At 38.5% G+C, this 16,094-nt stretch overlaps 1 protein-coding gene across 10 annotated transcripts in view; it reads left to right on the forward strand.

The window, feature by feature from the left end:
- Positions 1-16,094, forward strand: part of IQCH (IQ motif containing H) — a 256,643-nt gene that overhangs the window by 9,949 nt on the left and 230,600 nt on the right. The gene's annotated exons all lie outside the window — the stretch shown is intronic.

Here is a 16,094-nt window from a genome sequence, read left to right on the forward strand (position 1 = left end):
GAAGCTGTGTAAGGCAGAAACATGTCAGAGAAGGGAAACTAACATATTTTCCGCTAAAAGAAGTGGTAGAAAAGTGGTAAGACTACATCCTGTCAAAGGTGGAAATTGTGCGAGACCTGGAAAAATAAGGCAGTCCTGTCAAATTCTGGCTGTCACAGGTTTCGCTATATGTCCTAACAGATGATTTATTAAAATTAGAATTGAGTCAGAAAGAAGTGACCTTGCCTCACCTTGTACCTTCTAATATAGAGGCCTCATGAATTTGAGTGAATATAGATAAAGCTCATAACTAAGCTTAAAAAGCCATTGATCCTTATTTGTGATTACATATACATTCCCGGTGAAAGTGAATAATAGCCAACAGTGAAGCCAAGTTTCAGAAATAGTACGCAACATATGTGTAAATTTTTGATTGGGAAACCAATTTGCTCTGTAAACTTGCACTTAAACTACAATAAAATGTTCAAAAAGGAGGTAAGAGTATATACAAGGAATCATGGAAAGCTCTACTCTTCCAGCGCTTGGTAGTGGGGAGCAGAGTCTTGGGCATACATCATGCCTGTCTCCCTTCCCGCTACATGAAGGCAGTGCCACAAATGTCCATCATCCCTTGTTAGAGACAATTTTCCCCATGTCTACCTGGGCTTCTCTGTAGACATAAACCTCTGTCTCTCAGGCTACTCTCCACTCATCACAGTTCCATTCCTACTGCCTAGAAGGTACTTTTATTAGTTATCTATTGCTGTTAAACAAATTACCCAAAACTTAGAACAGCAAACATTCATGTTCTTACAGTTTCTGTGGGTCAGGAATCCAGGCGTGGTTTAGCTAAGTGCCTCTAGTTCAGATCTCTCACAAGGCTTCAGTCTAAGTGTTGGCTGGGGCAGTCTCATCTAAAAGTTCAGCTGGGGGAGGGAGAACCCACTCACATGATACTGGTAACCCTTAGTTTCTCACCATATGGGTCTCTCTTAAGCTGCCTGAATATCTTCACAACATGGCAGCTAGTGATCTAAGAGAAACTCAGAGTGTGAAGGGGAGTCCCCAAGATGGAAGCCACGTCTGTTTTTAACCTAATCTCAGAAATGATACCGCATTACTTCTGCTGTATTGTATTTGTTAGAAGTCACCAGGTGCAGCCCACATTCAAGTGGAAGGGATTACACAAAGGTGTGAATACCAGGGGATAGAGATCTTTGGGGGCCATCTTGGAGGCTGCTACCCCAGCACTCGTCCACTTACCTTCATGGTCCAGCCAGGGTCCAGTTTTAAACCATCTTCAAGCCATTTCTAAATTTGCATAGCATTCACTATCTATACAACTTCTTTTTCATACATCATTTACTGCCTTATGTTGGTGATTCCTTATAAATTGTCCTTAAGGGCAGTGTCACCACTCACCTGTCAGTTTGTCATACTAGGTATGGTAGCTTGTGTATGGCTGTGATGCTGGAAGCTGTGCCACCGGTATTTCACCCACGGTCGACAGGTTTCAGCAGAGCTTCCAGACTAAGACAGAGAAGGACGAAGGACCTGGCTATCTACTTCTTTAAAAATTGGCCAGCGAAAACCTTACGAATAGCATTGGAACATTGTCTGATAGAGTGCTGGAAGATGAACCCCTCAGGTTGGAAGATACTCAAAATACAGTGGGGAAGAACTGCCTCCTCAAAGTAGAGTTGACTTTAATGGCGTGGCTGGAGTAAAACTTTTGGGACCTTTTTTTGCTGATGTGACATGACTCAAAATGAGAAGAAACAGCTACAAACATCTGCTAATAATCAGAACATGGAATTACGAAGTATGAATCTGGGAAAATTGGAAGTTGTCAAAAATGAAATGGAATGCTTGAACATTGATAGCTGAAATGGACTGATATTTGCCATTTTGAATTGGACAATCATATTGCATGCTATGCTGGGAATGACAAATTGAAGAGGAATTCATTGTCAGAAAGTACATTTCAAGATCTGTCCTAAAGTACAATTTTTCAGTGATGGGATAGTATTTATACACCTACAAAGAAGACCAGTTAATATAACTAACTAGTTTAGTCACTAGCTGCTAATGCCAAAGATGAAAAAAATTGAAGATTTTTACCACCTTCTGTAGTCAGAAATTGAACAAACACGCAATCAAGATGCACTGATAATTACTGTTGATTGGAATATGAAAGTTGGAAATGAAGAAGGATCAGCAGTTGGAAAATATGGCCTTGGTGATAGAAATGACATGGGAGATCACATGACAGAATTTTTGCAACACTAACAATCTATTCATTGTAAATACTTTTTTCAATAACTTAAAAGGTAATTGTACACATAGAGGAAACCCTGGTGGTTAAGTGATTTAAGTGCTATGGCTGCTAACCAAAAAGTCAGCAGTTTGAATCCACCAGGTGCTCCTTGGAAACTCTATGGGGCAGTTCTACTCTGTTCTACAGGGCCGCTATGAGTCAGAATCGACTCTATGTGGCTTATACACATAGACCTTACCAGATGGAATACACAGGAATCAAATCAACTATATCTGTGAAAAGAGACAATGGATATGCTCAATATCATCAGGCAGAACAAGGCCAGGGGCCAGCTGTAGAAGGGACCATCAATTTCTCATATGCTAGTTCAAGTTGAAGCTGAAGAAAATTAAACAAGTCCGTGAGAGCTGAAACATGACCTTGAGTATGTCCCACCTAAATTTAGAGACCATCTCAAGAACACATTTGACTCATTGAATACTAATGACCGAAGACCAGACAAGTTGTAGGATAACATCAAGGACATCATATGTGAAGAAAGCAAAAGGTCATTAAAAAGACAGGAAAGAAAAAAAAGACCGAAATAGATGTCAGATAGACTCTGAGACTTGCTGTAGAAAGTCAAGTAGCTAAAGCAAAAGGAAGAATTGATGAAGTAAAAGAGCTGAACTAAATAAAATATTATAATGAAATGTGCAAAGACCTGAAGTTAGAAAACCAAGAGGGAAGAACATACTTGGCAGTCTTCAAGCTGAAAGAACTGAAGAAAAAATTCAGGCCTTGAGTTGCAATACTGAAGGATTCTACGAGCAAAATACTGAATGACGCAGGAAGCATCAAAAGAAGATGGAAGGAATACAGAGTCACTATACCAAAAAGAATTGGTCGACATTCAGCCATTTCAGGAGGTAGCATATGAGCAAGAGCTGATGGCATCGAAGGAAGAAGTCTAAGCTGCACTAAAGGTATTGGCAAAAAACAAGGCTCCAGGAATTGATGGAATACCAGTTGAGATGTTTCAACAAATGGATGCAGTGCTGAAACCACTCGCTCATTCGTCTATGCCAAGAAATCTAGAAGATAGCTACCTGGCCAGCCGACTGGAAGAGATCCATATTTGTGCCAATTCCAAAAAAAAGTGACCAAACAGAATGCAGAAATTATCGAACAATGGCATTGATATCATACGCAAGTAAAATTTTGCTGAAGATAATTAAAAAATGGTTGCAGCAGTACATCAACTGGAAACGGCCAGAAATTCAAGCCAGATTCAGGAGAGGACATGGAAAGAGGGATATCATTGCTGATGTCAGACAGATCTTGTCTGAAAGCAGAGAATGCTAGAAAGATGTTTGCCTGTGTTTTATTGAGTGTGCAAAGACATTTGATTGTGTGGATCATAACAAATCATGGATAACATTGCAAAGAATGGGAATTCCAGAACATTTAATTGTGCTCATGAGGAACTTGTACATAGACCAAGAGGCAGTCATTTGACTAGAACAAGGGGATACTGCATGGTTGAAAATCAGGAAAGGTGTACATCAGGTCTGTGTCCTTTCAACACACTTACTCAATCTGTATGCTAAGCAGATAATTGGAAAAACTGGACTATGTGCAGAAGAACTCAGCATGAGGATTGGGGGAAGACTCATTAACAACCTGCAATATGCAGGTGACACACTCTTACTTGCTGAAAGTGAAGAGGACTTGAAGCATTTACTGATGAAGATCAAAAAAACTACAGCCCTCAGTATGGATTACACCTCAATGTAAAACAAAAATCTTCACAACTGGACCAATAAGCAGCATCATAATAAATGGAGAAAATATTGAAGTTGTCAAGGATTTCTTTTTACTTGGATCCACAATCAGCACCCATGGAAGTAGCAGTAAAGAAATAAAACAATGTATTGCATTGAGCAGAAACCCTGGTGGCATAGTGCTTAAGTGCGACGGCTGCTAATTAAAGGGTCAGCAGTTTGAATCTGCCAGGCGCTCCTTGGAAACTCTATAGGGCAGTTCTACTCTGTCCTATAGGGTCACTATGAGTCGGAATCGACTCGACAGCACTGGGTTTGGTTTTTTGGTTTATTGCATTGAGCGAATCTGCTGCAAAAGAGCTCCTGAAAGTGTTCAAAAGTAAAGATGTCACTTTAGGAACTAAGGTGCACCTGACCCAAGCCGTGGCCTTTTCAGTTTCCTCATATGCATGCAAAAGCTGGACAATGAATAAGGAAGACCAAAGAAGAATTGATGCATTTGAATTATGGTGTTGGCAAAGAGTCTTGACTGTACCATGGACTGCCAGGAGAACTAACAAATCTGTCGTCTCAGAAGTACAGCCAGAATGCTCCTTAGAAGCGAGGATGGTGAGACTTTGTCTTATGTACTTTGGACATGTTATCAGGAGGGACCAGTCCTTGGAGAAGGACATTATGCGTGGTAAAGCAGGTCAGCGAAAAAGACGAAGACCCTCAAGGAGATGTACTGACACAGTGGCTGCAACAATTTTGATGATGAGAAAGAACTGGGCAGTGTTTCTTTCTTTTGTACATAAGGTTGCTGTGAGTTGGAAATGACTCGATGGCACCTAACAACAACAACAAGGGCAGTGACCAAGTCTCATACTTTACAGTAGACTCAGTTTACCATAGTGTCTTGCTTGTGGTACTGACACAGTGGCTGCAACAATTTTGAGGATGAGAAAGAACTGGGCAGTGTTTCTTTCTTTTGTACATAAGGTTGCTGTGAGTTGGAACTGATTCGATGGCACCTAACAACAACAACAAGGGCAGTGACCAAGTCTCATACTTTACAGTAGACTCAGTTTACCATAGTGTCTTGCATGTGGTAGGGGCTCTATAATTGTTTGCTCTTGGTGATAATACTTTATCCGTTCTATGCATAGGGTATGAAGATTTATCTATATGTTATCTATATATTATATCATTTGATCCTTAAAATAACCATACCTGTTTTATAAATGTGTACATGAGATTATAGAGCTTAAAGGACTTGACCAAAGACTTAGAGTTGGTAAATAGAGCCCAACTAGAACCTAGATTCCCCAGCTCCCAATGTTCTTTTCACTAATTGAAATCTTTTTTATACATATTAGAATAATTAACCAAACTCAGCATATTAGACCTGTGTGTTTTGTATTTGAGGTTCAGAAGATATGAGTATGTTCTCTGTGATTTAATACCTTCATCTCTCTTAGAAAGTTGGAGAGAATTATAAGTAACTAACCTCTGCTTCCTGGAAAATTATTGGTATGTGATCAGAAGAGGTGCATTACTTAGCGAATTGGTGAAAAGTCATTCCAGAGTGCTGATCTTGACCTGTGAACCTGGAAGAGCAAGACGGTCTAGGCACACCCACATAGTATAAATATTATGATGCAGGAAGAGTATCTGTCATCCTTATTTTTTTATGGTGTCGGCACACTGACTCTTCAGAGCTCCACCAACTTCTGATAAGACCGTGAATCTAAAAGGCCATCCTCTCCTCCTTTAGTCCTTACTTTGACATCCTGAATTACATCGTCTTTTCAACCCGTTTAATTCAAATCAGAAAGTTTTAGTTTGTACTGTCTTCTAGCACATGTCTGGTGCTCTGTGGAATTCAAAAGCAGGTCCTTAACTCAAGGACCTTAGAGTCTAGTGGGCGAGACATGCCAGGAGTAAAAGTGTCAGCTCTGCCATTTTTTTGTTGTTCACTTGTGCTTGTTATCATTATCTTCAAAATACAGCTCATTTGTTTTTGCAGGAATCTTATTAAGACACTTGCCTATTTTTCCAGGTTTAATTTTGTTAAAACTAAATATAATCCGTAAACCCACTCTTAGACACATGTAAACTGCAGTATGTTTTAGTTCTCTCAAAGCAAATGTACCAGTGTTGGCCCTACTGTTCACCCCTTTGTGGTATGGAGCTCCCACTCTGAGGATTCCTCCAGAACTGCAGGTGACATGACCATGTGAGGGATCCAGTGACCATCACCGTGTTAAATAGTTGTTGTATGCTGTCAAGTCGATTCCAACTCATAGTGACCCTATATGACAGAGCAGAGCTGCCCCATAACGTCTCCTAGACTGTAATCTTTATGGGAGCAGGTGGATTCAAATCGCCAGTTCTTCGGTTAACAGCCGAACACTTAACCATTGTACCACCAAGGCTCCTTTCATATTAAATAGTAGTGTAATTTGTTATTATTTATTTCTTGTTTGGTGTATTTGTTATTTTATGTAAATAGAAGTTCTTATACTTTCTTCACACACCAAAGAGTATTATCATATATTACCTGGGGTGTGGGCTCCCTATTTGAGAGACCACAGGTCTAGAGTAAAGGTTCTCAAGCTTTGGTTTGCAGTTCTCTTTTTACTGACTCCCAGATGGGGTCCTGGGTATTTCTTATGCAGGTTATCCGTGCTTGGAATCTCTGGAACAAGCATGGCTTTCTGGACTCAATATTCTTTTGACCACATAGAGGGCCTTCTGTATGATCAGAAGCTTAGTACTGGAATCAGAGTAAGCATCTTGCACTGGGATTGAGCCGGGAGTGGGACCTAGCAATCACACTGGCAATAATTTCCAATATCTGCACAAACTGTGGGGCTGATGGAGTATCGCAGGCCAAAAGTCCCAGAAGAGCAACTTTTTCTGAGCAGGGAGGCATGCGATAAGAAATGTGGACCTCCTATGAGTAACCAAGACTCAACTTTGTTCAGATATATGGGGATTCACATTACGGAAACCCAGGGACTCAGAATTATTCATCCCAAATGAGTACTACCCCTGGTATACCTTAGAAATTATTTAGAACAAATATGCAGTACTCATCATCCTCATTGTCATTGTTATCATGCTGTTCATCATCATCGTCAATTTCTTGATAACACAACAGTTTGCAAAGGACTTTTTTTAAACCTATGAAGTACCTACCCTTTGCCTTTTACAGGTGTGGAAACTAAGGCTCAGAGAGGTTAAGTAAACCAGTCGTAGGTCACACAGGTAGTCAGTGGTGAAGCCCTGATTCAAGTTCAGGTCAGATGTCTATAATCTTGTACTCTACTCCATAAAAAAAAAAGCCTGCTTTTCACAAAAGATGGTTTTCCTTTTTAGCAAGTATTTGCTCAAGGGAAAATCTGGTAGCTTTGTCTAGTAGAGACAAAAGCCCAGTAGGTACACAAGTGATGATAATGGATGCCTGCAAGTGCAAGGTTTTTCCTAGCAGTCATTCACAAAACAATGATAATGACGTTATCAAAATGGCATATTTTCTCCACAGAGCTCAAAGTGCTTTCACATTGTTTTCAAAATAGGTTTGTGAAGTCAAGTAGTGTAGATATTATTATCCCCACTTGGCAATGATTCTTCTCCAGTGTCAAAGTGTGGTTCTTCCTCTGTCATTGCTGGCTTTCACAGGTTTTATTGCTTGTGATATCTGCTCACACTGTTCTTAATGACCATGCTTTGCTTGTTGACACTAGGAGGGTGACTGCCATCTGTACCAGCACTATCAGAACTGCACAGACATCTTCATTTATACTTTGTTGTTCTAGTATTTGAGGAAAAAAAAAAAAAAAAAACAAGTAGGAACAAAGCAAATAGATAACAGTAAGAAACAGTGCGCAGGAAAGAAGAGGTTTCTCTTAAATGAAGAGTAGACATTTCACGGTATATTTTTACTTAATTATTGAAGCACCTTGAACTCAATCTATCCTGGATTGTTCCAATGCAGTACACAAATCCAAATTTATGTAAAATATGATCTACTCTAATCACAAGGAGAGAGGGGGCAAAGCACAGGTAACAACAGGTTAACATTTGGTAGTCTAAGTAAGGGGTATTTGGATGCTCTCTGTTCTTTGAATTTTTCTGTGGGTTTGAATTCTTTTCAAGCAAAGAATTTTAAAAACACATCATAACTATCTAAGATACAAGTATTGGTCTCTGTTCCTCTGGAGCAAAAGAGAAAGAAGGAAACCAAAGACTCAAAGAAGTGACTAGTTTACAGGACTAATAAAAAACCAAACCCATTGCCGTAGAGTTACTCCCACTCATAGTGACTCTACAGGACAAAGTAGAACTGCCCCATATGGTTTCCAAGGAGTGACTGGTGGATTCGAACTGTTGGCCTTTTGATTAGCAGCCAGGCTCTTAACTACTGTGCCACCAGGGCTCCCATGGACTAAGAGTCTACATAAACCGTGGCCTCATCCACCCTCAGACCAGGAGAACTAGATGGTGCCCAGCTACCACTACATATCATTCTGATCAGGGCCACCATAGATGGATCCTAATAGAATGGGAAAAAAATGTGAAACAAAACTTGAAATTCTTTGGGAAAAAAAAAAAGAACAGACTTACTGGGTTGGTTGAGACTGGAGGACTTCCCAAGACTATTGCCCTGAGATATTCTTTTAAACCTAGAACTGAAACTAGCCCCTGAGGTCACCTTTTAGCTAAATAACAGATTGGCTCACAAAATAAAGACTATCACTGTACTGTACTACTTTAAACAAAAAAAGACTATATGGTACCAAACTGTCAACAATTACTTTAAAACAAAGATGAGAATGTGGGGGGCCAGGGACAGAGAAAGCTGTCAACAATTACTTTAAAACAAAGATGAGAATGTGGGGGCCAGGGGCAGAGAAAGTAGGCTAATGGAAATGGAACAACCAGAATGGAAATAATAAGAATGCTAATGCAATATGAAGACTGTAACCAGTGTCATCGAACAAGCTGTGTAGAAATGGTTAATAAAAAGAATGCATTGTAAAATAAAAAGGGAAACAGCAAACTGAAAGCAACATTTATAACAGATATAAGACAAAAACGGCTAGTATTCTTAAATACAAAGAGCTCTTGCCAACTAATAGAAAAAAAAGCTTGACATAGACAAAAGGACATCGACAAACTATTCATGGAGATAGAAGTGCAAATAACCGGTAACCATGTGAAGAATGCGTCATATAACTGATGAAATACAAATGAACTGCAGAAAACTGCTTAACCTCACTGGCACATCAGACAAATGCAAAGTAAGCAATACAGCACTGTGTTTTTGCTTTAGAAATTATCAAAAAATAATTCAAACTGCTATAATACTCAATGCTGATGAGGGCGCAGTGAGGTGGGCATAGTTTTACTCTACTGGTGAGGTGTAAATTGGCTTGTTAAAGGCAATTTTCAATGTGTTAAGAATATCTCAAAAATTATTATTTTATTTAGTAGTTGTATCTTCAAGAATCTACCCTTAGGAAATAAGCAAAGATATAAATGATTTTGTGTATAAAGATGTTCATTTCAGCATTATATTATAATAGCAAAAAATTAAAAACATCTTAAATATCAACAATAAAACCCATTATAACATATCTATATAAAAAAAAAGAAAAAAAAATTTTTTTTATATGATAGAATATTATGTAGCTATTAAAACTGATATTCTTGAAAAAATTTTGATGGCATGGAAAAATTCTCAGAGTATATTGTCCTGGATTGAATTGTGTCCCCCAAAAATATGTGTATCAATTTGACTAGGCCATGATTCCCAGTATTGTGTGAATGTCCACCATTTTGTCATGTGATGTGATTTTCCTGTGTGTTATAAATCCTATCTCTATGATGTTAATGAGGTGGGATTACTGGCCATTATGTTAATGAGGCAGAACTCAATCTACAAGATTAGATTATGTCTTAAACCAATCTCTTTTTTTTTTTTAATAACTTTTATTAAACTTCAAGTGAACGTTTACAAATCCAATCAGTCTGTCACATATAAGTTTACATACATCTCACTCCCTACTCCCACTTACTCTCCCCCTCTTGAGTCAGCCCTTTCAGTCTCTCCTTTCTTGACAATTTTGCCTGCTTCCCTCTCTCTCTATCCTCCCATCCCCCCTCCAGACAAGAGTTGCCAACACAATCTCAAGTGTCCACCTGATATAATTAGCTCACTCTTCATCAGCGTCTCTCTCCCACCCGCTGACCAGTCCCTTTCATGTCTGATGAGTTGTCTTCGGGGATGGTTCCTGTCCTGTGTCAACAGAAGGTCTGGGGAGCACGGCCGCTGGGATTCCTCCAGTCTCAGTCAGACCATTAAGTTTGGTCTTTTTATGAGAATTTGGGGTCTGCATCCCACTGATCTCCTGCTCCCTCAGGGTTCCTCTGCTGTGCTCCCTGTCAGGGCAGTCATCGATTGTGGCCGGGCACCAACTAGTTCTTCTGGTCTCAGGATGATGTAGGTCTGTGGTTCATGTGGCCCTTTCTGTCTCTTGGGCTCTTAGTTATCGTGTGGCCTTGGTGTTCTTCATTTTCCTTTGCTCCAGGTGGGTTGAGACCAATTGCTGCATCTTAGATGGCCGCTTGTTAGCATTTAAGACCCCAGACACCACATTTCAAAGTGGGATGCAGAATGATTTCATAATAGAATTATTTTGCCAATTGACTTAGAAGTCCCCGCAAACCATGTTCCCCAGACCCCCGCGCTTGCTCCGCTGACCTTTGAAGCATTCATTTTATCCCGGAAACTTCTTTGCTTTTGGTCCAGTCCAATTGAGCTGACCTTCCATGTATTGAGTGTTGTCTTTCCCTTCACCTAAAGCAGTTCTTATCTACTGATTAATCAATAAAAAACCCTCTCCCACCCTCCCTCCCTACCCCTCTCGTAACCACAAAAGTATGTGTTCTTCTCAGGTTTACTATTTCTCAAGATCTTATAATAGTGGTCTTATACAATATTTGTCCTTTTGCCTCTGACTAATTTCACTCAGCATAATGCCTTCCAGGTTCCTCCATGTCATGAAATGTTTCAGAGATTCGTCACTGTTCTTTATTGATGCGTAGTATTCCATTGTGTGAATATACCACAATTTATTTACCCATTCATCCGTTGATGGACACCTTGGTTGCTTCCAACTTTTTGCTATTGTAAACAGAGCTGCAATAAACATGGGTGTGCATATATCTGTTTGTATGAATGCTCTTGTATCTTTAGGGTATATTCCTAGGAGTGGGATTTCTGGGTTGTATGGTAGTTCTATTTCTAACTGTTTAAGATAACGCCAAATAGATTTCCAAAGTGGTTGTACCATTTTACATTCCCACCAGCAGTGTATGAGAGTTCCAATCTCTCCGCAGCCTCTCCAACATTTATTATTTTGTGTGTTTTGGATTAATGCCAGCCTTGCTGGTGTGAGATGGAATCTCATCGTAGTTTTAATTTGCATTTCTTTAACGGCTAATGATTGAGAGCATTTTCTCATGTATCTGTTGGCTGCCTGAATATCTTCTTTAGTGAAATGTGTGTTCATATCCTTTGCCCACTTCTTGATTGGGTTGTTTGTCTTTTTGTGGTTGAGTTTTGACAAAATCATGTAGATTTTAGAGATCAGGCGCTGGTCGGAGATGTCATAACTGAAAATTCTTTCCCAATCTGTAGGTGGTCTTTTTACTCTTTTGGTGAAGTCTTTAGATGAGCATAGGTGTTTGATTTTTAGGAGCTCCCAGTTATCGGGTTTCTCTTCATCATTTTTGGTAATGTTTTGTATTCTGTTTATACCTTGTATTAGGGCTCCTAGGGTTGTCCCAATTTTTTCTTCCATGATCTTTATCGTTTTAGTCTTTATGTTTAGGTCTTTGATCCACGTGGAGTTAGTTTTTGTGCATGGTGTGAGGTATGGGTCCTGTTTCATTTTTTTGCAAATGGATATCCAGTTATGCCAGCACCATTTGTTAAAAAGGCTATCTTTTCCCCAGTTAATTGACACTGGTCCTTTGTCAAATATCAGCTGCTCATACATGGATGGATCTATGTCTGGGTTCTCCATTCTGTTCCATTGGTCTATGTGTCTGTTGTTGTACCAATACCAGGCTGTTTTGACTACTGTGGCTGTATAATAGCTTCTGAAGTCAGGTAAGGTGAGGCCTCCCACTTTCTTCTTCTTTTTCAGTAGTGCTTTGCTTATCTGGGGCTTCTTTCCCTTCCATATGAAATTGGTGATTTGTTTCTCTATCCCCTTAAAATATGACATTGGAATTTGGATCGGAAGTGCGTTAAATGTATAGATGGCTTTTGGTAGAATAGACATTTTTACTATGTTGTCTTCCTATCCATGAGCAAGGTATGTTTTTCCACTTAAGTATGTCCTTTTGAATTTCTTGTAGTAGAGCTTTGTAGTTTTCTTTGTATAGGTCTTTTACATCTTTGGTAAGATTTATTCCTAAGTATCTTATCTTCTTGGGGGCTACTGTGAATGGTATTGATTTGGTTATTTCCTCTTCGGTGTTCTTTTTGTTGATGTAGAGGAATCCAAGTGATTTTTGTATGTTTATTTTATAACCTGAGACTCTGCCAAACTCTTCTATTAGTTTCAGTAGTTTTCTGGAGGATTCCTTAGGGTTTTCTGTGTATATAATCATGCCATCTGCAAATAGTGATAACTTTACTTCTTCCTTGCCAATCCGGATACCTTTTATTTCTTTGTCTAGCCTAATTGCCCTGGCTAAGACTTCCAACACGATGTTGAATAAGAGCGGTGATAAAGGGCATCCTTGTCTGGTTCCCGTTCTCAAGGGAAATGCTTTCAGGTTCTCTCCATTTAGAGTGATATTGGCTGTTGGCTTTGCATAGATGCCCTTTATTATGTTGAGGAATTTTCCTTCAATTCCTATTTTGGTAAGAGTTTTTATCATAAATGGGTGTTGGACTTTGTCAAATGCCTTTTCTGCATCAATTGATAAGATCATGTGGTTTTTGTCTTTTGTTTTATTTATGTGATGGATTACATTAATGGTTTTTCTGATATTAAACCAGCCTTGCATACCTGGTATAAATCCCACTTGATCAGGGTGAATTATTTTTTTGATGTGTTGTTGGATTCTATTGGCTAGAATTTTGTTGAGGATTTTTGCATCAATGTTCATGAGGGATATAGGTCTATAATTTTCTTTTTTTGTAATGTCTTTACCTGGTTTTGGTATCAGGGAGATGGTGGCTTCATAGAATGAGTTGGGTAGTATTCCGTCATTTTCTATGCTTTGGAATACCTTTAGTAGTCGTGGTGTTAACTCTTCTCTGAAAGTTTGGTAGAACTCTGCAGTGAAGCCGTCCGGGCCAGGGCTTTTTTTTGTTGGGAGTTTTTTGATTACCGTTTCAATCTCTTTTTTTGTTATGGGTCTATTTAGTTGTTCTACTTCTGAATGTGTTAGTTTAGGTAGGTAGTGTTTTTCCAGGAATTCATCCATTTCTTCTAGGTTTTCAAATTTGTTAGAGTACAATTTTTCATAATAATCTGAAATGATTCTTTTAATTTCATTTGGTTCTGTTGTGATGTGGTCCTTCTCATTTCTTATTCGGGTTATTTGTTTCCTTTCCTGTATTTCTTTAGTCAGTCTAGCCAATGGTTTATCAATTTTGTTAATTTTTTCAAAGAACCAGCTTTTGGCTTTGTTAATTCTTTCGATTGTTTTTCTGTTCTCTAATTCATTTAGTTCAGCTCTAATTTTTATTATTTGTTTTCTTCTGGTGCCTGATGGATTCTTTTGTTGCTCACTTTCTATTTGTTCAAGTTGTAGTGACAGTTCTCTGATTTTGGCTCTTTCTTCTTTTTGTATGTGTGCATTTATTGATATAAATTGGCCTCTGAGCACTGCTTTTGCTGTGTCCCAGAGGTTTTGATAGGAAGTATTTTCATTCTCGTTGCTTTCTATAAATTTCCTTATTCCCTCCTTGATGTCTTCTATAACCCAGTCTTTTTTCAGGAGGGTATTGTTCATTTTCCAAGTATTTGATTTCTTTTCCCTAGTTTTTCTGTTATTGATCTCTAGTTTTATTGCCTTGTGGTTTGAGAAGATGCTTTGTAATATTTCGATGTTTTGGACTCTGCAAAGGTTTGTTTTATGACCTAATATGTGGCCTATTTTAGAGAATGTTCCATGTGCGCTAGAAAAAAAAGTATATTTTGCAGCAGTTGGGTGGAGAGCTCTGAATAAGTCAATGAGGTCAAGTTGGTTGATTGTTGTAATTAGATCTTCCGTGTCTCTGTTGAGCTTCTTACTGGATGTCCTGTCCTTCTCCGAAAGTGGTGTGTTGAAGTCTCCTACTATAATTGTGGAGGTATCTATCTCGCTTTTCAATTCTGTTAAAATTTGATTTATGTATCTTGCAGCCCTGTCATTGGGTGCGTAAATATTTAATATGGTTATGTCTTCCTGATCAATTGTCCCTTTTATCATTATATAGTGTCCTTCTTTATCCTTTGTGGTGGATTTAAGTCTAAAGTCTATTTTGTCAGAAATTAATATTGCTACTCCTCTTCTTTTTTGCTTATTGTTTGCTTGATATACTTTTTTCCATCCTTTGAATTTTAGTTTGTTTGTGTCTCTAAGTCTAAGGTGTGTCTCTTGTAGGCAGCATATAGACGGATCGTGTTTCTTTATCCAGTCTGTGACTCTCTGTCTCTTTATTGGTGCATTTAGTCCATTTACATTCAGGGTAATTATAGATAAATAAGTTTTTAGTGCTGTCATTTTGATGCCTTTTTATGTGTGTTGTTGACAATTTCATTTTTCCACATACTTTTTTGTGCTGAGGCGTTTTTCTTAGTAAATTGTCAGATCCTCATTTTCAAAGTGCTTGACTTTATGTTAGTTGAGTCGTTACGTTTTTCTTGGTTTTTATCTTGAGTTATAGAGTTGTTATACCTTTTTGTGGTTACCTTATTATTTACCCCTATTTTTCTAAGTAAAAACCTAACTTGTATTGTTCTATATCGCCTTGTATCACTCTCCATATGACAGTTCAATGTCTCCTGTATTTAGTCCCTCTTTTTGATTATTGTGATCTTTTACCTATTGCCTTCCATGATTCCCTGTTATGTGTATTTTTATTTATTTTTTTTTAATTAATCTTAATTTGTTTGTTTTTGTGATTTCCCTATTTGAGTTGATATCAGGACGTTCTGTTTTGTGACCTTGTGTTGTGCTGATATCTGATATTATTGGTTCTCTGACCAAACAATATCCTTTAGTATTTCTTGTAGCTTTGGTTTGGTTTTTGCAAATTCTCTAAACTTGTGTTTGTCTGTAAATATCTTAATTTCGCCTTCATATTTCAGAGAGAGTTTTGCTGGATATATGATCCTTGGCTGGCAGTTTTTCTCCTTCAGTGTTCTGTATATGTCGTCCCATTCCCTTCTTGCCTGCATGGTTTCTGCTGAGCAGTCAGAACATATTCTTATTGATTCTCCCTTGAAGGAAACCTTTCTTTTCTCCCTGGCTGCTTTTAAAATTTTCTGTTTATCTTTGGTTTTGGTGAGTTTGATGATAATATGTCTTGGTGTTTTTCTTTTTGTATCAATCTTAAATGGGGTTCGATGAGCATCTTGGATAGCTATCCTTTCGTCTTTCATGATGTCAGGGAAGTTTTCTGTCAGGAGTTCTTCAACTATTTTCTCTGTGTTTTCTGTCCCCCCTCCCTGTTCTGGGACTCCAATCACCCGCAGGTTATCCTTCTTGACAGAGTCCCACATAATTCTTAGGGTTTCTTCATTTTTTTTAATTCTTTTATCCGATTTTTTTTCAGCTATGTTGGTGTCGATTCCCTGGTCCTCCAGATGTCCCAGTCTGCATTCTAATTGCTCGAGTCTGCTCCTCTGACTTCCTAGTGCGTTGTCTAATTCTGTTATTTTATTGTTAATCTTTTGGATTTCTACATGTTGTCTCTCTATGGATTCTTGCAACTTATTAATTTTTCCAGTATGTTCTTGAATAATCTTTTTGAGTTCTTCAACAGTTTTATCAGTATGTTCCTTGGCTTTTTCTGC

Source organism: Elephas maximus, chromosome 13 (assembly GCF_024166365.1).
Source record: "Elephas maximus indicus isolate mEleMax1 chromosome 13, mEleMax1 primary haplotype, whole genome shotgun sequence".
Classification (NCBI taxonomy): domain Eukaryota; kingdom Metazoa; phylum Chordata; class Mammalia; order Proboscidea; family Elephantidae; genus Elephas; species Elephas maximus.